General features: G+C 40.1%; 1 protein-coding gene across 1 annotated transcript in view; it reads left to right on the top strand.

Annotated features, from left to right (window-relative positions):
- The first annotated feature begins 7684 nt into the window (after nucleotides 1–7684).
- Nucleotides 7685–27691, top strand: part of DAB2 (DAB adaptor protein 2) — a 55265-nt gene continuing 35258 nt past the window's right edge. Inside the window, exon 1 of the mRNA XM_003274368.3 lies at nucleotides 7685–7978. The gene's annotated coding sequence lies outside the window, so the exon portion shown is untranslated. The remainder of the gene's footprint in view (nucleotides 7979–27691) is intronic.

Below are 27691 nucleotides of genomic sequence, written 5' to 3'. Positions count from 1 at the left end.
TGTAAGCCAGAACCAGGCTTAGAGTCTTGTGGTGAAAGTCCAGATACCAGAGACAGCCTCGAAAGGGTATTGAGTCACAATCAAAGTCAGAAAAATGAATCTGATGAGGCCTTTCATGCAGAGGAAAGAAAGAAACAGCAGGAGCTGAGATACAATGCCAAGTGTGGCCGGACGCAGTGGCTCACACCTGTAATCTCAGCACTTTGGGAGGCCAAGGCGGGTGGATCACAATGTCAGGAGTTCAAGACCAGCTTGGCCAAGACGGTGAAACCCCGTCTCTACTAAAAATACAAAAATTATCTGGGCGTGGTGACGGGTGTCTGTAATCCCAGCTACTTGGGAGGGTGAGACTCCATCTCAAAAAAAAAAGAAAGCCAGAGAAGGACAAGGAGTCTGGCAGACTGAAGGCACGGAGCAGTGACAGGAGCAAACAAGAGGAACATGATCAGTGTGCATTCCAAAGTAGGGCTGGAGAGTGTGCACCACTTACAGCCTTTTCATTTCTACATTAAATTGTAGCAAGAGTTAGTGTTGCCTAGCGGTTAAAAGCACAAACCCTGGAACCGATTACCTGGGTTTAAAGACTGGCTCTGCCACTTACTAGTTCTGTGACTCTTGAGTCAGTTTCCTCATCTGTAAAATTGAGATGGTAGGTTTTAATGAACTGGATTTTTATGAGGTCTAAATAAATTACTACCTGTAAAGTACTTTAGAAGAGTGTCTAAACAGACGTGAAGGTAAGACAATACACACCCATGGACCTAGCATCAAGAAAAAAGATTACCAGCATGATTGGAGTGCCCTTTTCTTTATCTCCCTACTTCCTCTCAGAAGTAACCATCACCTTGAATTTGTGATTTATTGCCACTATTTTTATATACATTTATTTATATGAATATTTGTACCTCTAAGCAATAATTTTATTTTTCATATTTTAAACCATATATAAAGGGCATCATGCTTTCTGTCTTCTATAACTTGCTCTGCTTATTTAATCCATCTATGTTGATACAAGCAGCTCTGGGCCATAGAGCCACACCATTGTTGTTATTGTTAGAGTATTCCCAAGAGATGCGTGCACCATAAATTATTTGTCTGTTTTCCTGTTGATGGACACTTATTTCCACTTTTGGCTATTCTAAACATTCTTACATATATTTCTTAGCAAATAAGTGGGAGTTACTGCAGGCTGTTTTAGAAGTAAAATGTCTGAGTTTTAAGGTAAGCTTATTTTAAAATTTACTTAATATTTTTTAAATTATTCATTTAAGATGTTTGGAAAAATTAACATTATTTTGCATTGTCATCAGCACTGTGCTATGTGCTAACTACTACTGTCAACCCTTGACACATCTAACTTATTTCATTCTGATAACAACGCTATGAGGGAAGTTCTATTTCCCTTACTTTATAGAATTTCAGCAATATTCCTTAAATAACACAACTGGTAAGCCACAGAGTTAGGATGCATACCTAGAGGCACTATTTCCAGAATCATGCTAAATGCAAAATAGAATATAATAAAAAGCCAAGATATTTTGGCCAAAAAAGCATTATAAGACAGATGAAAAGGTTTCACTGAAGGAGATGAGACTTCAAATAATCCAGTATGACCCCATTTAAATAATTGTATCTGTAGGGACCCTATTTCCAAGGCAGGCACGTTCTGAGGTTTAGGTAGACATGAATTTTGGAGGGGCATTACTCGACCTAGTACAGGGATCCCTTTCTACCATATGTGGCCAAGGAGAGGAGTCTAATCCACTTTTCTTATGACAAGCCTTTGAATATTTGAAGAGTTCTGCTAGTCACAGATGTCCCCTCCGTCCCCACCCTGCAACACAAAGGCTCTCTTGCCCTGGCTGTGCATGCCCGTTTCAGTCAGTCCACATTGGGAGCCCTCAGCAGTTCTGATTCCCAGAAGGGTCCCCTCACTGTCCAAGTGGTCCTGCTCTGGACACACTTCCATTTGTCAGTGTCTTTCTCATGAAAGAGTATGCATAACAGAAAATGCTTTTCCAGGGGTGGACAGACCACTGCAGGGTACAGTGAACCCGAAGAGTTGTCACTAGCCACTATAATTATCGTTAAGTCAGGCTATGTGACCTGTGCAGCTCTAGATCTTTCAGAAGACTTGGGTAGAAGTTCTAGCTCTGTCTCTCACTCTGTGAACAGAAGTAAATCAAGGTTCCTGCACCAACATTTCTTAACCTTTAGAAACAGGATTACTTGCCTAACCTGTTTGTCAATGATGATGTGAGGATAAGTATAAGATTGGTACAAAAGATTAGATAAAATCCTCAGATTAAAAAAAATAGAAAGAATGTGGAATGGCCATAAAACCACAATGCAATGGAATTCAACCTTGTTTTATGCTATGGGGTCCTTTGATCGTCCAGGGAGATCTATAGTGCACCTCTCCAGAAACTGCACATATGAACAGGCACACAAACGCTTGTGTGAAGCGTATGCATGTATATGTGCTTCACACCCATTAGGAAGTTAAATCATCCTGGAGTCCAGACACAGCTTCCCTCCATTCTCTAATGAAGACGTGACCTTGAGCATGAGTACTAAACCAGTACAGCAAATGGTATTCCTTCTTCATTCACAAGTGACCATTCCACTTTAAAACTGAGGCTATTCAACCAGTCCAGAAACCTAAGCACATCACATGCGCATGGATGGAGTGGAGCAGAAGTGTTTAGGGACCGAATTGAATGTCCGTGAATGGTTAGACCTGTTTTCTTTGTCTTTTTTTTTTTTTTTTTTTTTTTGAGACGGAGTCTCGCTCTGTCACCCCAGGCTGTAGTGCATTGGTACGATCTCCACTCACTGCAACCTCCGCCTCCTGGGTTCAAGCAATTCTTCTGCCTCAGCCTCCTGAGTAGCTGGGACTATAGGTGTGCGCCACCATGCCTGGCTAATTTTTCTGTGTGTTTCACCATTTCTCTCAGGAGAAAAGCGGCATCTCTCAAAGTGTGGTCCCCAAGACATCAGAATGACCTGGAAGTGCTGATTAAAACACAGATTCCGGGCCGGACGCTGTGGCTCACGCCTGTAATCCCAGCACTTTGGGAGGCTGAGGCGGGCAGATCACGAGGTCAGGAAATCAAGACCATCCGGGCTAACACGGTGAAACCCTGTCTCTACTAAAAATACAAAAAATTAGCCGGACGTGGTGGCGGGCGCCTGTAGTCCCAGCTACTCCGGAGGCTGAGGCAGGAGAATGGCGTGAACCCGGGAAGCAGAGCTTGAGTGAGCCGAGATCGCGCCACTGCACTCCAGCCTGGCGACACAGCGAGACTCCGTCTCAAAAAAAAAAAAACAAAAACAGATTCCCTGGTACCCCCACCACAGACCTTTCCAGAGAAGTCTCTAAGGCTGAGCCCAGGAATTTACCCTAGTAGCCAGCTTCCGGGATGACTGTCGTAAATACTACAATTTGAGAACTATGGCTCTGGAGGCTGAATTAAGCAATGAGCATACTGATGAATACTCACTTTTGAAAAGCCTAAAGGTAGACCTCCGTGAAAACTAGTTGTAGGATTTCCTTTCTTCCTTTCCTTATCTTAAAATGATGTAATCTTTTTGAAAATCAAAACACAAACCTGCGAGTGTATCATTTCACTTCAATGCATAAATGTGACCTATATCTGCATAAAGACTATTTTCAGTTTTTTCCTTTTTGCATGGATCCCACCACTTTTCTCTGCCTTTGTCTCCACCAGGCCCCTAGTAATCTGTACTGCAACCTCCTTGATAATCCTTCACATATACACACAAACATATATACCCAAATATATATAAATAAGTGTTGCTTTTTATATTACTAAAATAGAAACATCTTTTCCATGCTTTTCTGTACCTTGCTTTTCTCACTCAAAAAAGTCTAATGGAATATTCCCATGTCACAGAATTTGACTCTAATTTATTCTTTTGAATGGTTACATATGACTTCACAGTATGGATGAGCCATAATATACTCAGTCATTCTCTATTGACAGGCATATTTTGTCCTAGCTTCCTGCTGCTATAAATGATACAATTAACAACCCTGGGGGCAGGGTGTGGTGGCTCATGCCTGTAATCCCAGAAATTTGGGAGGCCAAGGCGGGTGGATCACGAGACCAGCCTAGCCGAGATGGTGAAACCCCATCTCTACTAAAAATACAAAAATTAACTGGGCATGGTGGTGGGCACCTGTAATCCCAGCTACTCGGGAGGCTGAGGCAGAGAATTCCTTGAACCCGGGAGGCGGAGGTTGCACTGAGCCGAGATCTTGCCACTGCACTCTAGCCTGGGCCACAGAGCAAGACTCCACCTCAGAAAAAGAAAAAAAAAAATCCTTGCATATTATACATGTGCTTTATTTCTGGTGGATAGATTCTTACTCCTAGGATAGAGAAGTGTATGTGTTTGCTACAATAGCAATTAATATTAGTAATTCCTGCAGGGTTTTATGTATTTTCACTTTTGATAACTCCTGCTAGGTTTCTTTCCAAGTAAGACAGTATTTATTTGAATGGTAATTTTTACAAGAGTATTTACTTGCCCTTCACAATTTCTCATTATAAAAATTTATATTGATAAGTGAAGTGTAATTAGTTATATACATTTATATTATTGAATTTTAAATGTTCTTCATTTTACAAGTGCCACTTTTTCCAAGTACCCTCGTGGTCTACCACCTGAGTTTCATTAAAATTGCACAAAACAGAAAAATGCATATTAGTTCTGAGATGCTATAGGGGTATAAGCAAGAAAACCAAACACAAACAGGCTGCCTTCTATGAAACTATCCTCCAAATATTTTAGATCAGATAGATGGACAGGTAGATGGATAGACAAAGATATGAAAAAAAAACCTCCAGTATTTGTTTTGACTTGCCAGCCACCAAATCTGGTAGGGTCAGTTTGTCTGTAATGTTAAATATGCAGGACTGGTCAAGGTCAAAGAACATTTTCTGGGAACAATAGCCATTCTCTTCATTGTTTTTTTAATGACATGGAGAAGGAAAAAAAAAAGAGAGAGAGAGAGATGTGACCTTGCTAGGTCCACTTCAACAAATCCTTGTTTGATTTTAACATCTCTAAGTATCCAGCAAGCCATCAAAGGCACACAGGCAGTTTACCTTACAGCCAGTTCCAAAGTGCCATTTACAATTCATGAGAAATGACAGGCTTCAAAAGGGGCAGTTTAAGGAAGACAAGAGCAGTAGAGAGGGGGATAGAAGAAGCGATGGAGAAGGAGGAGAGAAAGGATTAGGTCTGTGAGCTAATAGGGGAAAACAGCTTAATTATGGAAGAAAAGACACATGCATAGGGTAGGTCGAAAAGGCAGAGTTGCTGTGGAAGCACATTCCAGGAAAATCTTAAGAGATTACTTTAATAATAAACCATGCATTCTTCAGCAAGCCATCACGGGATTAACTACCCCTTTCCTAGGCTGGGGGCACAGTCATTTGTTTTATTTTATTTTTTCCTTCTCTCTCACAGGCAGGTTTTCTGCAAGGGATAATTGCCATTCAAAGACTATTGTTTTTCAAACATTGCACTGACTTTGCCTCACCTTAATTTTCTAAACATAAATTTCAGTGGTGATAAGAAAAGACCATTATTTAGGCAGGGTGAACATCTGGGTGGGCTTTGGTGTGATTATCCAGAGGGAAAGATGTTCATTTTAGACTTGTTGAAAAGTGAACAACTTAGACGTGATGGAGACAATGTTTCACTAGGGAGAAAAAGAGTTAAATTTATTTTCTTTTTTTTTCTTAATGTGAGCAGGACATTGAATTACTGCCAGAAGCAATATCAGTGCCCTAGAGATATAAAAATACAGTTCAAACTAGAATTCTCCACTGTCGACTCTTCAGATTTCTGTGCAAAATAAGAGGTGTCTATTTTAAGTTGTAAGTGTGAGCCCACTGCTCTTAGATGAACTGTTTTCATCAAAGTCTTCTCTTGAAACTACAACTCATAGCATGAAATCATTTTCTTCCTCTGGCTTCTTAGACAAATCCCTTCCATTTGGTGGGGTAGAGCAAACATATGTTAGTATTTCTTGGTAAGAGTCTTTCAATAAAAAAAAAAATAGAATTGAGTGGGCACTTCTTAGTCTAGAAAATATTACGTATTGAGGTTAAAAGAGACACCCATGTCTTTCTAATTATCAAACTCCCTATTGGCCTGAAGTCGGCAGCCCCTTTTCCAGCTACCTAGCCAACAGAAGTGAAACTGGACTTCTAGATTTTAGAAACAAAGCCTTGTGTCCTGCATTGTACTAGAATTACATTTCTCTGCATAAATGTTATAAATAGGATACCATCCTAGGACTAAAATTTGTATACTTCCTGTCATTCACACAAAGTTATTTTTTTAAATAGCAAATTACCTCTGAGGAATATTGAAAACTGCCAGCATGGCCCTCCCTGCCTCCACACCCCTAAGAGTGTCAGGGGATGAGAAATAGTAGAGGCTAGGGAGGTAGAATTCTGGGCCAGCTGTGCTGCTCTGCACCCCTCAGTCTCCCCGAACACCGGTTGTTTCAAGCCTGACCTACTTGAGAGCAGACATTGCCACTCACATTGAGCTACCCCAAATTACACAGTGGCTTTGCAGTCGAGGCTAGGCACGGACCACAAAATATATCCTTGGTGTCCCACGAGCCCTATTTGAACCCTCAGTTTCCAGAGGTAAAATGCAAATCCACTGTGCTGCTTACTCGATAAAATCAATAACACCCTCCCATCCGAGATACAATTTAGCATTTTCACATTTACTACGTGCTGCCTCTGACTTTAAACAATTAATTTTTTTTCTTAAAAAAAAAGGGAAAAGAGACACATCTTTCACAAGAGTAATTTCAGAATTCTCCAAAAAGCAACAGGGCTTCTGTGGATGTTTTACAATAGTTCTTGATTTTAAAATATGGAGAAAATGAATTCTCAGCTTGTTAACACTCATTAAGATTTGCTACGGAGTACCTTCTACCGCCCAGCACTCTACGTTAACAGTGCTATAGAAATTCATGCAGATAAAGTCATGTTATGTGTCTACATATGGGTGTATATACACTGTAAGGGAAGCTTGTGTAGAATCTCTGATTGTATCAGAATTATAACTTATTTGATAGGCTACATAGACGTGAACATGTTTTGCTCATATCGATTTCACAGAGAGAATATTATTTTTATATCCGTATATATGATTATATTTCATATGTAAATACAGTATATTTTACATATGCACACATAGATGTCCCACTAACTTAAGCGCAGTTGCATCTGCAATGAGGGAGACACTAATTTCTTCTAAGGGGAGCAATTCCAATCGCGCGATCAACTTTAGAAACTGCAGATCTGCGCAGGAACCGTTGTCCCTTGTCAGGAAAGTCAGGAGTAAAGGCAGCCCTTTGTTCAAAGGGCCCCAACGGGTTGGTTAGGATGATTCCGTGTGCCACATCACTCGCAGTGGCAATCCAGGGAACGGATCTGTGAAACGAAGCTCGGTGGATCCCACCCCTTTCCTCCAGAGCTTCCCTTTCCTGTCCTTATTTGCACCCGCCCCCCGCCCGCGTTGGTCTGGGGCTTTTGACTTCGCCCCGAACACATTTCCCCTCCCGTCGCTGGGTCCCTGCGATCGCCCCCAGCTGGTGGGGCTCGCGGAGCCCAGGGGAGCCAGGTCCTCTGCGCCGCTGCAGCGCGAGTTAATAAACAGTTAAGTTTGGAAGACTCTGCAGACACGTTGAGGGGGAGTTACCAAGCCCAGGCAGCAAAAACATCCTGGCACATTCCTGGGGAGTCCTCAGCTGCCAGCATCTGATTAGAACCATATCTATCGCCGGGAGTGGCCGCGCGGCTCCGAAGCTCCCGGCCGGCGGCTATTTAAGCGAGGCCCGCCGCATCCGCTGCGCTGCAGCCTGGAGGCTCCGGGCGCGGGGAAGTCATGCTCGCTTCGCGGAGGCAATAGCTAGCCGGTGAGTAGCTTGGAAACCCTTCTTCCCTCTGGCTCCATTTCTTTTTTTTTTTTTTTTTTTTAAGATCTCCTTCTCTCCTTTGCTCCCCGTCTCTCACCCCCCGCTACCCTTCTTTGGGTACAGACCTTGGGCTGTGGGGAATCTTAGAAATGAGACCGTGTGCTTGGGGAAACCAGCAGTTTTGTGGCCTGACATCTGAGGAATGTTTCCACGGAATGTATTTACCTTTCGAATCCGACTCCAGATGCCCAGCTTGTGACATTTAACAAACGCCTCCTTTTGTGTCGTGTGTGTGTGTGTGTGTGTGTGTGTGTGTGTGTGTGTGTAAAAGGTCTGCGGGCAGCCCTCCTTGGACACTGAGGTGGCTGCTGACCGCCTAATTAACTCCTCGAAGGGTGTTTATTTTTGCTGTGTGACAAAGGCTGGGGACCTGGCTTGTGCCCATAAGGAGCTTTTTCCTGGTGACTGACAACATATGGCATTAAAATGTGAACTTTTGTCTTAAACCGGCATTCCTAAGGAAGTATCTACCCAAGGGACTTAAGAAACTTGTTTTATATCCCCCGGAGCAGGGAGCATGGTTTATATGGTGCTTGCCTGCCTGTTGTAAGCTGGTTAAAAAGATTAAGTAAGAATTCTAAAAAAGGGGGGAAAAATGAATGGGTTAAAACCGTGGAGCCTCAGTCAACATAGCGGTTTTCATAGCATAGAGCTGACTCTGTTATTTGTTTCTGCCGTCTTTCCCTCTTGACTTAATTCTGAGCCTGGAATTCTGGTCCACAGACAGTTTCAGCAGGGAGCTGAGTCCAAAGGGAAATTTAACTGGATTAAAAACACTTAAGGAATCTGGATGTTATCTCCACCCCAACCACCCCCCACCTTTTCCCCTTTCTTTTTAGTTTTTGTTTGGAAGGAAGAGAGCCACTCTGTAAACCGAGAAGAGCAGAAACAAGCTTCCAGACACATGGAAAGACTTAAAAATTATGGAGGGGCGACTTCACGAATAGTAAATGTTGCTATTGCTCTATAAAGTGACTTAATGAAAAAATTTCTGGCCTTAGGCAGGCAAAGCAGGGGCTTGGGGGAGAAGGAGGTAAGATATAACTAATGCAAACAGAAGTAATGGGAGTGGAAAGAAGGCATCTACAAAAAATGCCTTTGAGATGTCTGATAAGCCTCTTGGAATGGCTTTGATGACATGTATACTTCATTGTCCTTACAGTCTTGAGGTTGGCTTCTCACACAAAGCACCTACTGGCTGTTGGGGAGGGAAGAACTAGCTGGGGAGTAGGGAGCTTGCAGCTACCAAATGGCTCGTCGCCATGCTTCTTACCCCAGCAGCCAGACTTCAGGAGGCTGCTTTTCTCTGGGCCAGGTGCCCTGCCCATTCCAGGTTCTGTGTCTCCCCTCTTGGAAGGGCGATGGCCCTCAGTGACACTGTAAGAAAGTTTGCTGCCTTGAGAATTCGGGAGTATTCGAGGCTTGAGCCCTTTGAAATCTTTGGAAAAGGACCTTTTTGGTGGAGTGCTGGACTTGTGGAAATAATGCCACACTTAAGACAACAAGGAGAGTACAATGGGAAAGTCTTCTAGAGAAAGCATGAAGAAGACCTGGTGGTCTTTGCCAATGTGGATTTCTGGGACAGACCACTTCTTCCAAATCCTTAATCAGTTTCCTCCTAAGGCCAACTAAATTCTTTTTCCTGTTGTTGATGAGTAACTTCCCCCTTCTTTTCCCACTCCCAGCTTGATGGATCCCTTCTTATCCAAATGACTGACCTAGAAACCAGTTATTTTTCAGCTATGCCCTCCTATGCTTTAATGTATAACCAGAATAAGTAGATGGTAGAGGAATGTCTTCCAACTTTGAACCCATACACATATGTATTTGCCATTCTGGGGATCTTTGATCTTGATGGTTGATTTTTACCTGAGGATGTAAATGAGGGAAGAAAGCACTTGTTAAAAACCTTGTCTAATTTGTGAAGGGCAAAATCCAGAGTTTGCATTTCTGCTAAAGACTTTTATAGTTTCAGATTAAACTGAAAGTCCAAATTCCTGTGCATTAGGCCCATTTGTTGTCTTTCTCCAAAGGTTGAATGGATTTCACTCGCCTTGTTTGGGTTGAAGGGTACTGCTTTTAAGGCACTTGTTGGCATGAAGGTAGTACGGGGACCTCTGGCAGCTGCTGACCAGCTGTTTGGGGATGATATTTACTGGCCTGCTCAACCAGGCCTTGGTTACCTGAAGGTTAAGGGAGCAGGAAGATATCTTCCTTGCTGAGTGCTCCTGGCCAAGCAGGAGGCTTTGCTGTGACATGGGCTCTTATGCTGCTTCATTTCTAACTCTACCCTCATATGTCCATAAACCTAAGTTTGTTACCACTGATATTTCATCTGGATAATTTTGAAGGCTCTGCGTGTTTCTCTTCCTCATTCTCTTGACCTGAGGATGTAATTATTGCTCTTCTTAAAGACAAAGCTGAGATGCTGAAATGCTTGGGAAAGCTGCTGAGAGTGAGCCCTCCTGGGGTTTGAAGTTGTCCTAATGCTCATCAGAACGTATCTCCCCAGCTAGAAAGATTCGAAAGCTTACTGGCCAGGAAGGTTTAGGTAACTAACCAAACACATCACTTTTTTACCCTTTAGACAGAACCAGAATGGGAACCAGATTGGCAATATGAAACACCTGAGTAACAGGATGTGGTATTTTAAAATTCTCCCTGGCACTACTATGTAATTCCAAAGTTGAAGCTGTGCCTCTGAATTGCACAAAGGCTGGCCAAAATCATATTTGGGTGAAACAGATTTTTGTTTTGTTTTGTTTTGTTTGAGACAAGAGTCTCCCTCTGTTGTCCATGCTGGAGTACACTGGCATGATCTTGACCCACTGCAGCCTCCACCTCCTGGGTTCAAGAGATTCTGTGACCCCAGCCTCCTGAGTAGTTGGGATTAGAGGTACCCGCCACCATACCTGGCTAATTTTTTTTTTTTTTTTTTTTTTTTTTTTTTTGTGGTAGTAGTAGAGATGGGGTTTCACCATGTTGGCCAGGCTGGTCTTGAACTCCTGACTTCAAGTGATCCGCCCACCTCGGCCTCCCAAAGTGCTGAAATTACAGGCATGAGCCACCACACCCAGCCAGATGAGTCAGATTTAACATCAGATATGTGTCTTTAAAGGAGACCCAACTCATAATATCAACATATCCTGACTGGATTAACTGGTGGAAATCAGAAGGAAAGCAGACTCCTCAGTCTTTACTTAAAGACAGAAAACAAGCAAATTCCTGATTAGGGGAACAAATGATGCCTGGTATGGACACAGAGGGCTAACATGCAACACTGGCTGCCTCCAACAGAGCACAATTGGATAGTAGTTGATAACTACCTTCTGAAGTACCATTTCCTGGGTTCAAATCCTAGCTACAGGGTTGCAGGTTAGATGGCCTTGGGCACATTCCATAACCTGTCTGTACTTCAGCTTGCTTATCTGGGGAGAATAATAGTACCTACCCCAGGATTGCTGGGAAGACAGTTAATCTAATATACTTGGAATACTTTTTTCCATCTGATTTTGAAGGTTTCGTTTGTTTGTTATTGCTCCCCCCGAACAACTGAATTAAGTGTCTTTGTGAAAAATGAAAGCAAATGGAAAATTTCTTCATGAAAATTGAATACCCCTCACCTACTTGAAAAAGGTTAATTATTCAAGCACTTGATTTTAATAAAGCCAGTGTGTTTGCTTGTGCATGCTAGAACAGACAGGGAGTTACTCTCTGTTCTCGTCCTGGAAGCCTGCACTTTGGTTTGGTCAGGCTGACCTCACTGGTCTCAGTTAAGTCCTCCCCATACCCTCTCAGACTCCCGACAGAGAAGGAGCAATCCTTCCCCCTGAAGTCAGCATTGTCACAGAAGGAAGTGGGGAGGGAGGGACCACCCGGACTAAACTGAATGACTAGGCTAGAAATAAAAATTCTTCCGAGTGTGTGCAGGCCCCATACTATCCTTGCCCACATAGCTGGGCAGGTTGCCATGGTTACTCCCCTTCCCGCATCCTTCTACCCTGGAAGGAAGCCTGCCTCTCTAGGGCAAGTAGAATCTGAACAAATTGCTTCCTGGTCTAAAAATGGAAGTTACTAAGTGAAGTAGAATCTCCTCTCTACTTATATCACTCCCCTCCAAATTTATTTTAATCCCAATACTTAATTTTCTAACCTTCTTAGTTCTTGCATCATCTAGATAGCAAAACATAAAAGCTTATGAAATTTCTGGAACCTAAAAGTTACTACCTCAATATAGAAGCAGCCTGGCAAGTTTTCCCTACTACATTTATACTAGCTAGCTAGGGGAAAGTGATTTTTAACTAAGTTCAACTGGTAAAAATTCTAAGTGAATGGGGCAGTCTGAGTGAGTGTTACGTTGAAGGTAAACAGAATGTATGAGGGCTGTCACTTAGATTTTCAGGTAACCATAGAGTAAAGGGAGAAGGGAAATAGGAAGTAACAACCCTAGAATGCTGGATTTGAAGCACCGTTCAACTTAGAAGAAATTTGGATGAGGGAAATATGGTTTAATGTTGTCTCTTGGTAAAAAACTACCCTATTGCTACCTAGCAATATGATGCAAAATGTTACTCCCAAAAAGACTTTGATCTTTACGTGAAAGATGAGCTGCCACACACAAGTTTGCATTTGACAAATTAATTCAATCTTTCAAAATTGGACATTTAGCTTGATGTGTATTTCACAGCTTGAGGGAACTCATCTAAGACAATAGTTCTCAGAGTTGATTCCCAAACCAGCAGCATCAACATTAGCTGGGGACCTGTCAGAACTGCAAACTCTGGCAGTAGGGCCCATCCAGCTGTATCTAAACTAGCTCTCCACCACGTGATCTAAGAGTAACTTTCATAATTCAGTGGTTTTAGGATTCACTTGTTCAGTGGAAATCATAACAAAGTATTTGAATTCCTTCAATCATGGAGATAATAAAGCAAAAGCCTTTAAACACAGTGCAGTTTAACTGAATCTTAGGATGCAGGAAGATTAAAAAGCATGGGCTTTGGATATTTTTCCCATATACCAAGTATGGCTTTCTTGATCCTAGGAAATCCAATACACTTTTGGTTTGATATTATCACCTCACTTCCAAATCCTTTCCCCTCTGCTGGGGTTTTTAAAGAGTATAATTAATCTCCATTTATTAGGAGACTGTCCCAGTTACTTCTTTTAAAAAAGATTCCAGTAAACTAGATCATTACCCTTGAACCAGATGGTTTTCTCTAACCTATAAAACTTTTTATTTTGTTTTTATGCCATGTCTAGAAGTGCAGATGAAGGCCTCTCCATAAATGAATCTACTTCATTTAGTTTTTGTAAAGTTTAATGGCTAATGAAGCACTGCTCCTTTCTCCCATTCGACTTTCACTTTAAGTAATCTGAAATAGAAAAGATATCTCTATTTCTTGGCTCCGATATGATGAGTATCTTGCCCAAGGTGTTATCATTAAGTGGTAGAGCCAGGATTCAATTATGAATCTTTATGATTTGCACCTTGGTGTTTATCTGAATACTTAGCAATTACCTACTATGTGAAGTCTGATGCTAGGTTAGCAATGGAAAATCTCGCAGTGAGCAGAAATCAAAACAAAAGTCTTCCTCATGTGTGGCAAAGGACATAGGATAGAGAGTTAAACAGACTTACATGTGAATGGCAGTGCTACCATTTCTTGGGCATGCTATTCAATGTCTCTGGCCCTTAGTTGTCTCACTTACCTTGCAAAAACAGCCCTAAGAATGTCTGATGTTAAACAGAGATCACATCTCAAACCGAAAAGTACAAGGGTGTGATGTACAAGTATATAGTTGGAACTCCGGTTTTGAAAAGCCAACATAGATTCATGGTTAAGAGCTTGGGTTCTAAGCTGCAAATGACTGTGCCCACAGCCTAGCTTTGCCATGTAAGACAAGCTATATAAGGCCTGAGCTTCATTTCTCCATCAGGAAAATGAGTTGCCTCGATTTTAAAATTAAAAACTCCTCAGAACTCCTGCAGCTGCTTCTGAAATGTATCTGTCCTAGAAATGCAATTCTCAATGCAATAACTAAGCTGATATTTTTAAAATGGTCTTGTTCTCATTGTTTTTGAGTATCAGGCAAGCTAAATTCTAGAGATGCACACATTCAGGCTGAAAATTAGAAGACTGTCTTTCCTATATATCCTTAAGCTATTAAATGTGAATAATCAAGGAGGAGAATGTGGCAATGCTTCATAAATCAGTAGAGGCACACAAATATTAAACTTTAAGGTACCCCTTAAACCTCATCTGAGCAGGGCAGTTAAGTCCTCTTAAGGTCTATAGCTAATCCATACCCAAAGAACTGGAAAGTGAATAACTTCATCCCTAATTGTGTCCATATTGAATACAGCTGCCCTCTCGGTTCTAAACATTGCATCCAAATGATCTCACTTATTTTTTTATATTTTAAGTGTCCCAAGACCTGGTCTAGTTTTCTGTAATATGTAATACAGATGCTAACGTGCTTTTTGTTACCATTTAGTGCAACAGAAATAAATGAAATGTGTTCGAGCATATGTCAGAGGGCTGACATAATCATATGAAGAATGCTATACCAGTTTGGCTTTGGGACGAAATGTGAATCTACTAGGGAAACATACAATTGCCCTCTGAGTCAGAAGATCAGAAGTTGCAGTGGCTACACATAGTAGGTGCTCAAATATCCATCCTTTAAAGGGAAGTGTCAGCTGTGCTTTAGTTATATCAGCATTGGGTTTTGTTGTTGCTGTTACTTGATTTTGTTTTGTGTTGCTCCCTGCCCCCTTTACCTCTAAAATTAAATGACTTAAATGCAATTCATTTTTGAAGTAGAAAACAAGTACGTAGCTGATAGAACAGGCTTTTCCATCAATAGTTGGTTGCTAGTAAGGAGGGTCAATATTGATTTCTGCCTGGGCTAAGGTTCCACTATAACTGAGGTTTTTCAGAAAGCATACATGTACTAGAATTGAAATGATAGATAGTTATATTTAATGTCCATTCTGTCTTCTAAAGGATAGCTTGATGCAGAGATGCTTGCTTAACTGCCTGAAAACCTGTTCTTTGTGATTTCTGATTTGTCTAACTGGTCTGAAGTTCCCAATGACTAAAAGCTGATAGTAATTGAAAGTTGGATGCGAATATTTACCTTAGAGGGAAACACAGATGACAAGAGCTGCCTATAAGATAGTTAGAGAAAATAGCAACTACTCAACTAACATATGATTTTATTATAGTTAAGTGGTACAGAGTGTTGTGTGGGTCCAAAGGCCATTGGTGTGTTAATGGATTTGGCTTTTAAAGGAACAGTGGAAGTCAAATAAGCAAAGGTAAGAAAAGAAAATGCATTTTAGGCAGCAGCGCATATGAAAATCATGCAGTTGGATGAACTTAGGGTATGCCTAAAGAACTCTGACTGGCCAGTTTGGCCAAGAAACAATACAGGTGGCATAGGGCTGAGAAGTGTCTGAGTTTGAAAAGTAGGGATGAATTATACTGAGCCATGGATGTCAGGATAAGAATTTTGATCTTTTTTTTTTATTTTTATACTTTAGATTCTGGGGTACATGTGCAGAACGTGCAGTTTTGTTACATAGGTATAAACGTGCCATGGTGGTTTGCTGCATCCATCAACCCATCACCTACATTAGGTATTTCTCCTAATGCTATCCCTCCCCTTAACCCCCAACAAGGAGCCGGTGTGTGATGTTCCCTTCCCTGTGTAAATGTGTTCTTATTGTTCAGCTCCCACTTACAAATGAGAACATGCGGTGTTTGCCAAGCAGATCCGTCATTAAAGCAGGAAAACCAAATGCTGATTAGGATAACTTAACCTGGCTCTATTGGCAGAATGTGTTTGAGTGGAGATTGCTTAGTAGTTGAAGAAAAGCCTACGTTTCTTTAAAAATCATCAAAGTAGAGAAAAGGGTTGCTTAACCTAAGATTAAAGTGCAAAAAGAAATATTTATTACCCCTAATGTTTTAAGCGCACTGCTCATTAACAGACTGTGTTGAGCCTAGAAAAGTAGGGCAAATAATTTTCGGATCCTAAAAGCTTTATTGAATTGAGGGAAGAACTCTACATGAATCAGAGGGCAATGATAGGTCATGGCAAATATGGGGAAATGGCTGGTAAGAGGCCGGTAAAGACTTCCCTGCGACCACACATCTTGAGCGGCCTTGGAATGAAGGTTTTCACAAAATTCAAGAAGGTGAAGGCAGTACATATTACAGGCTAGCAGACCACATAAGAAGGTCTGGTGCGTCTATGTGTCTGTTTAGAGGAAACGGAAGACAATGGCCTCTTCAGAGTGCAGGTGGCCGTGTATATGTATATGTATATGTATATGTATATGTATATGTATATGTATATGTATATGTATATGTATAATCAGTCTGCAGCCTGATTAGAAGGCCTTTGAATCTCAGCTTGAATGTAAATGGAGGAATTGAACACTGATACCTGATTAATTCAAAATCAGGGAAGCTAGGAGGCCAGTGAACACTCCTACAAAAATTTAGCCATAAAGGGAGATCAGTTACAACCAGAGTCTCTTATACCTTAGATTCTCACTGAAGCCCTTTGGAGAAAATGGAAAAAAGAGCTCATCCCATAAAGAATTGTTTGTTTGTTTGTTTGTTTGTTTTTCACTTCAAGTGTTGTAAATATATTAAGGAGTACCTATGCTATGTGTGTAGAAAAGATCAACAAACACTGTAATATAAGTCTGCTAATCATGAGGGACATGCATGATACAACATGGTATAGTTTTTTAGGGAGGAGGAAAGGTGGCAGTGAGGCAAGGTTGGGGAGAAATGCTGGAACTAAGTAAAAAAAAAAATATGATGAGGAGGGAGGAGAGGTATGAAAATAAAGGGTAATTATGAAAAGTAGAGTTTCAGAGGTTTGACTTATTCATTAAACATGAACAGTTTAGGATAAAATCTTAGCTTCATTCTAAGCTGCAGACAGTACTGTTGTGGATCTTTTAGGTATATCTGCATACAAAGTACATTCTGTAATGCTGTTCCCACTTAGTGTATAGTGATGCAAATGTTCAGTTTTCTGCACAAGAACTCTTTCATAGAAACAGTGGGCACAACCGTGTTCTGTGTTAGGATCTGGACTCTTATACTTCATACAGCCAAGATTTGTGGAGGGCTCACTACTTGTAGTCATCATGAGGTCCATTTCCTTGAAGACTGACACTGACCAAGTGCTGCCTGGTAGCCCCTTGATAATGCTCCTGTGACTTGGTAGTGATCTTTAAATAAGTAAAGCCCACTGTAGGGACCCCTGGTTACATTTTCATAAGACTGTTTCACTGAAATCTGAGATTCAATGTTTGGCCTGGTCTGAAAGTGACACGTTGTATTCTTAGAAAATCTGGTAATTAAAAGTGCCACAGAACATATCTGGTTCCAGAATACAGAAGTTCCCTGAATTGCTTATACTTCTTAAGTGAATGCCAGACTGAATGCCAAATGAGCATAGTGTTTCCTTCTGGTGTTTATGAAGATAGCGTTGATTCAGAACTTCGGATTTTATGATAACTCTGAAGGAAACATCACTGAAATTCTTCGATACCCTCAGGTATAACAGAATTGCTTCCTTCTGGTACTGCCATACAGATGGTCCTTCAGATTGTAATGTGGTTATAGGAGACTCACAAATGTGAAATGTAAATATCCCCTCAATTTATGTCATAATTTAAAAACTGTTGAAGAGGGTTATTAACCCTTCAGACAACATTTGCATCTTTCCATAATTGATATCAATACAGCAATTGATGTATAATTCCTTGATGTAATACTACTTTTTCTTCCTTTTATGAAGTATTATTAACAGCAATGAAGCTTTCTACCCTCATCAGAAACAATTCCTCCAAAACACATAGCATCAGTTATAACTGTGACCCGCTTGTTCTTTCTCCCCTACCTATCCTCTAAGCCCTTTGAGAGTAGAGACCATGTCTATTTTGTCACTCTATACGTAGGATAATGCAGTGCTTGGCACATAGTAGGTGTTTAATAAACAATAACCAGATGGCCAGGTGAGTGAGTAACTCAAGCCACTTTCGTTTAAAACATCAATTGCAATTTATTACAGAGTGAGCAAAATGGAAAACTTTAGCTTGCCTTATCATCTGTTGGTATAAGTAAAACAGTTCTGACCCCCCCCCTCTTTTTTTGAACTTTAAGGTTATTTATAATGAGCAATATCCATATGTTCTTCTAGTTTATATCTGCTCAGGGCCTGAGGAAGGCAGACAAGCTGTTACTGAAATTCTCCAGATGGTGTGGTCTTTCCAAGTTGCTAGTTTAACTTCTACCAATGGAGTATTCATCATTGCTCATGTATCTGTCTGACCTGATGGATGTAATCACCTGGCTAATAAGAATTGTGGTGAATAGGTTTCAGCCTGATATTTTATCCACAAACAACTTCTTGTTCTCCTTCTGTTTCTCCTTTTAAAAGTGTCCACCAAATTGTTTATAAAATTACTAACAAAATTTGAGAAAATAGATGAGACCTTTGGCTTACCACTGGATAATTAAGGCTATTATTTTGACTTAACACAATTTCCGCCCAAATCAAAGAAACTTGTTTTGTTGTGTTTCTTATTTCCCTGTGCAGCTGTATGGTGAATTAAGATATCCATTAGGCTCTTTAAAATGCTAAAATTAAGTCACAAACTCATTACTGTCTGCACAGACCCCAGCATTTCCAAGAACCCCAGGCTGGAAACCAACTATAGGCCATCCACTGACCCACTTTCAAAATCCTAGCATAAGAGGTTTTTGACTTCTACTTATCATTTGACTGAAAACTTACTGTTGAATTTTTAATATGTCAGGAGCTTTCCCCAGCAACTCTGCCTAGGTATCATTTAATGATGCCTAAGATGAAAGTGTTGACAGCTAACTATGGGCAGTGTTCTATGTGATTTCAGATATGCTCACATTCTATGTGTGGTTTCCCTTCACTTTTGAGTTTAATTGAAAGTGACTGAACCCTACAGCATCTTCATGATTCTGTCTTTAGCCCAAGTGAGACTATAGACTTATGCCTACATTTTAAACTTTGCTGTCTACCAAATTAGCACATCTTTAAGGAATTTAATTTTTAAAATACAGAAAAGCACATCACCCCAATATCACTTATTCTAAATGTATAAGAAGCAGAAATCTGTCTTTTCCTTTCCTACTGCCCTTCTTAATGAGCATTTTCTTGGCACTGGTCTTTCCAGACTTTCTACAGTTTTATGGAAAAACATATATAAATTGGGAAAAATCATATTAATACATTCTGCTTCATACAAGAGGCTACAAATGCATGACTATCTTAGTAAATAGCTGCCATTTACAAAAGATGCTCTTTTTTTTGTTTGTAAGGAGCTACATTTCAAAATGTCATTTCACTTCATATACATTTCTATAAAGCAGACATTAGGGGAGCCCTTTTGTGTGATGAAATCGATCTTAGAATGTAGGGTGTAAGACATAATGGCCTTTGACTTTTTAAAAAGCCACCTTTAAGACATTATATTTATTTGAAGTTTGAGGGTCACTAAGCATCAGAGCTTGGCAAGATGGGATAACCTTGAATCTAATGTTTGAGATTGTTAGTCCTTAACCTTTCAATTAAAAGCCTTTGTTTCCAGAAGATTAGCCAAATATTTGAAAGAAACCGGCAATGTTGAATCACTCCAAAGGGCAAGTCTGTGCAACTGTCATACTGCAGAGCTCTTTGATGCTGTGTCTCTGTACTCGGATTTGTCACCACCCCAACCTCCACACCATCACTCAAAACCTGAAAGTCCTCCCAGTCCCATCTAGACAAAACAGAGTGCTATCACCCCCCCAGTCCACTTTGACCCACCTTTTAACCTTTCCCCTGGTATAACCCAGCACAGGCCCTATGTTATAGCCAAGCAGACGTGAGTATCTTTTACGCATTGCTATTAGTTCCTCTTTCCTGAAAGTACTTTCTGGCTATGCACGTTGCCCCCAGTCTTTGAAGAACTAAATTAATTATCTTTTTTGTTGTAAAGCAAAGACATTAAAGCATATGTATTAGGCTGGTGTGACTTGCAGGTTGTTGCTTCACTCCTGTGCTTCAGCCTCCTCTCCTGTCAAATAGGGATGATACTGTCCAGGATTAAATGAGAATGTCTTAGCATCACATCTGGTGTATAATAAACATTCGGTAAATTTAACTTTTAAAAATCTAATATTCTGTGTTTCTAAGGAACACGTCCAGGACATTCTCAGTCCTGGATTCCCAAATCTACTTTCCTCTACTCTCCTTTTTCCCCAGAGCATTTTTCATCTTCTGAAAGTCTATACTCCACTTCTGTTTTGCTCCCTGTTAGATAGTAAACCCTATAAGGGAACAAATCTTTATTTTGCTCACTGGTATATCCCAAGCTCTAGAAGAATGCCTGGCACTTAGTAGGGATGCAGTTTTGATTACATGAATTAACTTGCTGGTAAAGATCACTGGAATTCAGGAGCAAACTTGGTTTCCAGTCTCTAAATTGTAATGGCTTTGAGTTGGGATCAATCACCAGACCCCCATGTGCTCTAAACAACAACAATAAAAAAGGCTGTCAGTGTCTGCAGGCTTTTCAAGTTTTGTCATAATGATGGTTTCACAGCAAAATCTAGGGTAGCTAGTGGCCTACCATTTGCGTCATCTCTCTGGCCATGCACAATATAAGGGAAATGACATACTCTTTAGAGTCAAAAGACATTTGTTTTTTTCCCCCTTAAGGGAATGTTTTGGACCCAGGTGCAAATATAAAATAGCATTTAGGGTAGGAAACCACCTCAGCTCCGAGAGCGAATGACAGACTCGGAGAAGGGAACTTTAGCCACATCTCACCTCTGATAATTAACTCTAAAAGTAGAACTTTGCTTATTTTGGAGGGACTATGCAAACTTGGTAGTGTTGTTTCTCTCACTGTTTTCCTTGGTGGAACTAATTGTTTATATGCTTCTGTAGTATGTTAATTAAGGAACACAATGCTAGTTAAAAAAACATTGCAACTGTAAATATTTTTCTAATTTCACATTTTGCTTTACTAAAAGGCTTCTGTGGAGAGTGGAAGGGCTTGGTCATTACTTTTGGAGGATTTGTCTTAACTTCCTTGTCTGCAATATTGAGTCTTTTTAATAAAGATTGGATTAGGAACTTAATAGTGGCTTTCAAAGAAGACTTGTCCTTGCACAGGGCTATGGAGTTCAGCTAAGGAAACAAATGATCGAATTGCATTCTCTGATGCTAAAAATGCCTACATAGGAGGACTAGAAAATAGCATATGCTACCATGGAGTGGATCCTCTAAGGCTTCAAGGACCAAATCAAGCTACTTTTATTTAATGATCATAGTAAGAAGCATACAGAGAGGCTACAAATGGAGCCCCTATCTAATCACTTGTGTCCATCCCACATTTCCCTTAAGTATTAAAATGGCAATTGCTAATAGGTACAGAGTTTTGCAACAGGTCATTAGTGGTTCAGAGAACAGAGAAGACTGCTCTGAAAGAAAATAAAAGCTAATGAAACATCTTGCTTAAGCATTACGTTTTTTATGAACCCAGGAAACTTCCTTTATTATGACTCATTGATGTTGACATTCCCGGGTAGACTAACCAGAAACCTTTTTTTAGTTCAGTATAAATATGAATATTTCATAAAGGGCCAAGAGGTCTCAGCTGACACTCAGCTAAGTGTCATTTGATAAAGAACCATTCGTATTAGTTCACCTCACGCTAGAACTATAAACCAGAGTGGTACCCCCATGATTAGTTATCTTAAAGACTGGTGTGCATTCAACAGGCCTGGAGAAAGAAGAACCCTCATCCCATCTGCTTACTCTGGGAAAGTCTCCCAGTGGTAAGTCAGATTTTTTAACCAACCTTTTGCCCTAAAGTCAAACCTGGACCATTAATGTGATATGTGTGACATTGAGGGCTAGGCAGGTATGTAAATGATAAATTTTAGTGAAAAGGAAAAATACTCAATACAATTTCTAGACAATACTCTGCAAACTAGAAAACAATATAATTCATAGGTTTTTTTGTTTTTTTTTTTAAGCAGGATAGTTAGACGATACAGTAATCTCACCATTAACATAAACCAAACTCATTTAACATGGAAGGAGTAAAGAGCTGGCCAGTACTAGAGGCACTGTAAAATTATCTACAGCTGGAGATGATTTTGAATAACACATATTAAAAGATACACACATAGATCTAATGAGTCTTTATAGCTTAGAAAACCAGAAAAACTAAATTGTCCTAGTATAAAAATTTTTCTTGTCAAATAAGTTAAGCCCTCTAGGGAAGTAGCAGTGTATTTGGTACCCTATGATTTGATGATTTGTTTAATTAATGCATTGCCTTTCAAAATATCGCAACAGAGTTGTTTATCAGGCCAGTAGTATAAGGTTTATAAGAAACAACATCTTGCATGGGCTATTAATTCATATTAATATAAAGTTAAGATACTAATTACTTCATCTTACAGATTATGTCCAGATCAAAAGTAAGAAGAATATGATGTTGCCTTTGGGAAGGAAAACTAGATTTTTCTACGATCCTCAAAATTTATTAATAACAAAATGGTTAATACCATCTCAAGAGCTTATCTTTAAAAAATGTAAACGGAGTAGTCAAGACTTGAGCCTTTGAAACTGTTGCCTGATGACATAACCAGGTAGCTTTTCTAGGATATCTTGTTTTTATGCAACTCATACAAAGTTTATTTTTTCCCCTTCCCCAGTCCTGAATTAATTAGAGATGACTAAAATAGATGACTAGAGAAAACAATCCAGTGGAGTATACATATTAGAAAATCTTCAAAGTCCCTCTATAAATCCTAGAATAAACTTTCTGAATCTGTACAGATTAAGCGGAAACTTGAGATCTGTCCTTGTGTTCTTGGAGTATTACAACCAAGAAAGAAGATGTGTGAGCTATTTAATATATATTCATTCCTAAGAAGTCTTAGTTCTCCGAAACACTATCATTCACTTTAATCTTATCTGTAGAGGTCATCTAAATGACTTGTGAAAAGTGGTATAGAAATTGAATTCCTGAGGTCTTCTCTGGATTAGGAACAATGTTTAATTGGTTGGGGTCACCAAGGGGTGGTTCTTTTCTGAAATCTCTACTAGACACAAGGTTCCTTGAATCATGCTTCCAAACTTGCTGAGTGTGCTTCCTGATCCCAAAGATAGATGTCTAGCCATGTTTGTGAAAAGGGTAGACCAGTCAATGGTGATTACTTACATGATACTAACAGGTGTGATTTTAGGTATGTAAACTTGGATTTATATAAAGAATTCATGAAACAAAACCTGTCTCACTTACAGACTTTATAAGCAAAATTCTGATATTAAGTCATACGTGTTTTATTGTATTAATAAGTGAACCTTTCTATGCTTATCTATTTCTGCAGTTACTGAACTGTATACCGATATTTCAATACATTAGAACACTTTGTTGTTCAAGTAATTACTCCAATTGTGCAACAACTAATCTGTTTAATTCAGTATAAACTAGAATACTGTCATTTGGAATTTTTACATCCCTCAGTTTAAAAGTGCATTTATTTATTCCCACAAAACATATTTGTTCCAATACTATTTCCCAACAGATGAGAGAATAATGACAGATGTGAACTTTAGCTCAAGAATACTTGTGCATTTCTGCCAATTTTGTTCATCTTGTACTCAATCTGCAGCAGCTTTTTAGAGTTTTTTTTTTTAATAATCATAAGCACAATTTCAAGCAGGTAGGCCAACTATTGGGAGGCCTTCTTTTGGATCTGGAATTCGACTCGTGGTATTATTATATGATCACAAAAAGCAAGACACCAATTTGACAGATTCACCTCTCTCCCTTGTATACAAAACCCGAAAATTACCCAGGGGTTTCTTATCCATTAACCTATCTAATTTGTAAAGTAACCAAGAAATAAGCAAATGAGGATTATATTCTTACTTGTAGAAGAGCTCTCCTGGCCTTTTAGGAAGCACAGTCTGATGCTGTATATTCTAGGAAACAAACTGCCAAGATTCTGACCTTCAGCTTGCTTGAACACTGGTATCAAGAGGAGAAATGGCTGGTTGTCAGGCTGCTGGTTCTCTGCAAACCTGAAATTTGACAAATAAATACCAACTCACTTTTTGTTTTTAAATGACTCCTTTTTCCTTCATCTACTTTGAAAGCAACCACGTCTTGTCTAAAGGAAATTAACTAAATCATGAAGAACCATTTTTTAAATGATAATATTTTGAACACACCAGATAACAGTAAATAGTAAGCAGTTTCAAATCAAAACAAACATAGCTATTCATAGCCACTGGGATTAGCAAGGCCACCAATATTCCTGGAGATGAAGCCTAACTGCAATGTTGGTTGTGGATGTCTTCCCCAACTCGAATAGATCGTATCAGATGTGGAAATGTGACCCAGTGGCAAGTCTCTCATGGAAGGTTAATGCCAACTCTATGGGTAGGTTGGACATCAAAACAAAGGACGTGCCACCTAGAACCTAGAGACAACATATTTGAATTAGATTAAACTGATCTTGTTTTGAGTCTGCATAACTGTAAGAAGTGTTTTCATGGTTTTGCTCTCTATACAGAAATGCAACAAAAAATACGTTCCACCTGTCTGTATACAATCACTATGTGCACCCTAGTTTGCTCTGTGCTGATTTACAAGGCAGCTGGATTCTTCTTTCTTCAAACTCTTTAAACAGTGTGTCCTTGAAACATGAGTTGCAGGAAAGGGTACAGCAACACTCAAGCAATGGCTTTGAGGATTATAAATATGTGGGGCTTTGCCTGGAAAGGGAAACCACATCGGGATTTTATATAATTTAGCCAGGCTATTAAAGAAGAAACCAAATATCAGGCAGTATTTCTTGCACTGGTTTGTGGAAGAGGAGAAGTTTAAGATTACCTGCTTGTTTTAAAGTGCCCTGGTGTGGTGTATGTCATAAAATAATTCTACTAGTGTATGTGGCCCTTCATTTATAGCTTAATGTTTATAGCACAGATGCTTCTAAATAACATGCTTTTTAAAAACTCTTCTAACATCCTCATAGACTTTCAAGCTAACTACTATCATGGCGCTTGAACAGAAAGTGGGAAGTATTTAACAATTAGGATTTATATGCATATGCATCATAGGTGAAGTCACAGAGGGACATGGATGAAGAAATGATTGTATCCTGAAGTCCACAAGTGAGGTATGCTGCACATCTATGCTGACTTAATTCAGGATTATTTCACACAGGGATGAGAATGCACAACCTAGTGTTGTATATTCTAGGAACAAACTGCCAAGATTATTTGTATCATTCATTTTAAAACTAGCATGGTGGGCCGGGCATGGTGGCTGACGCCTGTAACTCCAGCACTTTGGGAGGCTGAGGCAGGAGTTTGAGACCAGCCTGGCCAAAATGGTGAAACCCTGTCTCTACTAAAAATACAAAAATTAGCCAGGCATGGTGGCAAGCACCTGTAGTCCCGACTTCTCAGGAGGCTGAGGCAGGAAAATCGCTTGAACCTGGGAGGTGGAGGTTGCAGTGAGCTGAGATCGTGCCACTGCACTGCAGCGTGGGCAACAGAGCGAGACTCCGTCACAAACAGAACAAACAAACAAAAAACCTAGCATGGAAATAGGAAGAGGAGTAATTTTTGGTAGAAATATCTAACCTAGCTTAGAAAGGACAGACACGAAAACAGTAAAACATTTGCTGGGTCAGTTTGGGTAAGTATATGATGAGGGAGGACTGTAGTAAAAGCTATGAATGATGTGAGTGTGTTGCCTCTGAGTCTTAACTTTTTGACTACATTTTCCTGCCAGGATCAAGCATAATACATTGTATATTTAGATGCCAAATTTAAAGTAAAACTCATGCATTTACTGTGTTTTATATCAGTTCCAGAGTGCTTCTCTTCAAGTCACTGCCCCAAAGGCATTGCAATAGAAAAATTCTAGAGGTTTCTATGTCAGTAGTATTTTTTTTAAATATTAAAACTCTAATATTTTTCATATAAGTTGTTTGTTCTTTAGAATATTGTATGCCCTTGTATTTAGGGTGGGAGGGAAGCAGAATGAAATATAATATCCAACTTTACCATCTAATGATACAAAATAGAGTTCTTCTAAATTCAAATTTTAAAACGGGTTTATTCTATTGACCCATTCCAGTTGCCTATGAACAGTTTAGCTTTCTAAAATCTTCTTCCAAAAGTGCTTTCTTGGTATATGTTCTGATTAATGTCACTTCAAAACTAGAAATGCCAAGCCCTCCTGGTCTTGGCGTCTCCTATGAGGGTCCCTTCTTGCTGTTGTCACCATGGTGTGATGTCTTCAGCCTCATCACAGTCACCTAGCACAAGTGACTGGGCTACCACCAAACCTGGTGGGTCTTGGCCACTTAAGAAAGTGCTCTGGTGACTGGGGCAGGTTTGGCCATCTCTGGTCCTGCAGTAGTGTCTCCAAGTATGGGAAGTGCTCAGTAGAGTTCCACTATGTCCCTACAGGCCCTCTGGTCACACGGCTCTTTCAGTGTGATAATGCATGCCACCCACCAGCCACTGCACCAAGGCATGCCCATGCTGCCTGAGTCTGCTTGGCTGGGTCAGATTGGACACCTAATGCTTGTGCCAGGTCTTTAGTTAAGACTGCCCACCTTCCTGTTATGGGAATTCTTCCCTTGGGCCCTCCCCACTGTGTCAGACCACTTCAGCCCATTGACCATTTCCCAGAAGTGCCTCAGCTTACTCTATAGACTTGTTCACCAGCTTACCAGATAACTTTGAGCTCTAAAGCCTAAAGTATATGGGAAAGAGTAGCCTTTGCCAAACTCCTCCAACCCCATAATAAAGCCATATTATCCTTTTTCCCAGAACAATGGTTTCATAATAGCTTTTCCTCAGAAATAATGGGAATCACTCATGGCTTCTTGCATAGGTGACTTGATATTTCTCCAAGTAGAAAGAGAAGCAGCTAGTGAGGTGGCTCGAGATGACATTTAATATCACAACTCTGGGCTCAAGGATGTAGTCATTACCTTGCTAATCTCTCTTCCCTACATCACTTCCCAGGGACAAGTACAAAAGGGAGAACAGCATATAAGGAAAGACATACCCTATAAGGAAAGAATTATGCAGGGGCATAGGTGCCTAGCAACCTCCAAATACAGAGCTCTGCAAAAGCTATGTTGCCTCATGCTGTGCACTAGACTGTAATTCCCCATTGTCTTTTCCATGTCAAGTTGTGCCCACAACATTGTCCTACCCAGCTTGCTTGAGATACACGAAACTCATGTACCAAATGGTCCCTGATGTAAAGCAGATCATAGCCCAAATGATTCAGTGCCAGCAATGTAAGGCAACGACAGAAATGTGATTTTTAACCTCTGTAGTTTCCCTGAAGTTTCAATGTCACTTCGTTTCCTTTGTAGAAGTGAGTTAAAGGAGAAAGTTGGATTCCTGTTCTGTGTAGTCTAAGCCAGAGGAGGTTATACTTGAGAACTGGGGTGGAATATGTTTCTTCTCCCACATTTAAGCTGAAATGGGACATCAAGGCTGAAATGGGTGTATACTCTCTAATGCCAATTAATTCAACCT

The sequence above is a fragment of the Nomascus leucogenys genome, chromosome 6 (assembly GCF_006542625.1).
Source record: "Nomascus leucogenys isolate Asia chromosome 6, Asia_NLE_v1, whole genome shotgun sequence".
In the NCBI taxonomy this organism is placed as follows: domain Eukaryota; kingdom Metazoa; phylum Chordata; class Mammalia; order Primates; family Hylobatidae; genus Nomascus; species Nomascus leucogenys.
Note: the sequence above shows the minus strand (reverse complement) of the source record. Positions and strands in the feature narration are given on the sequence as shown.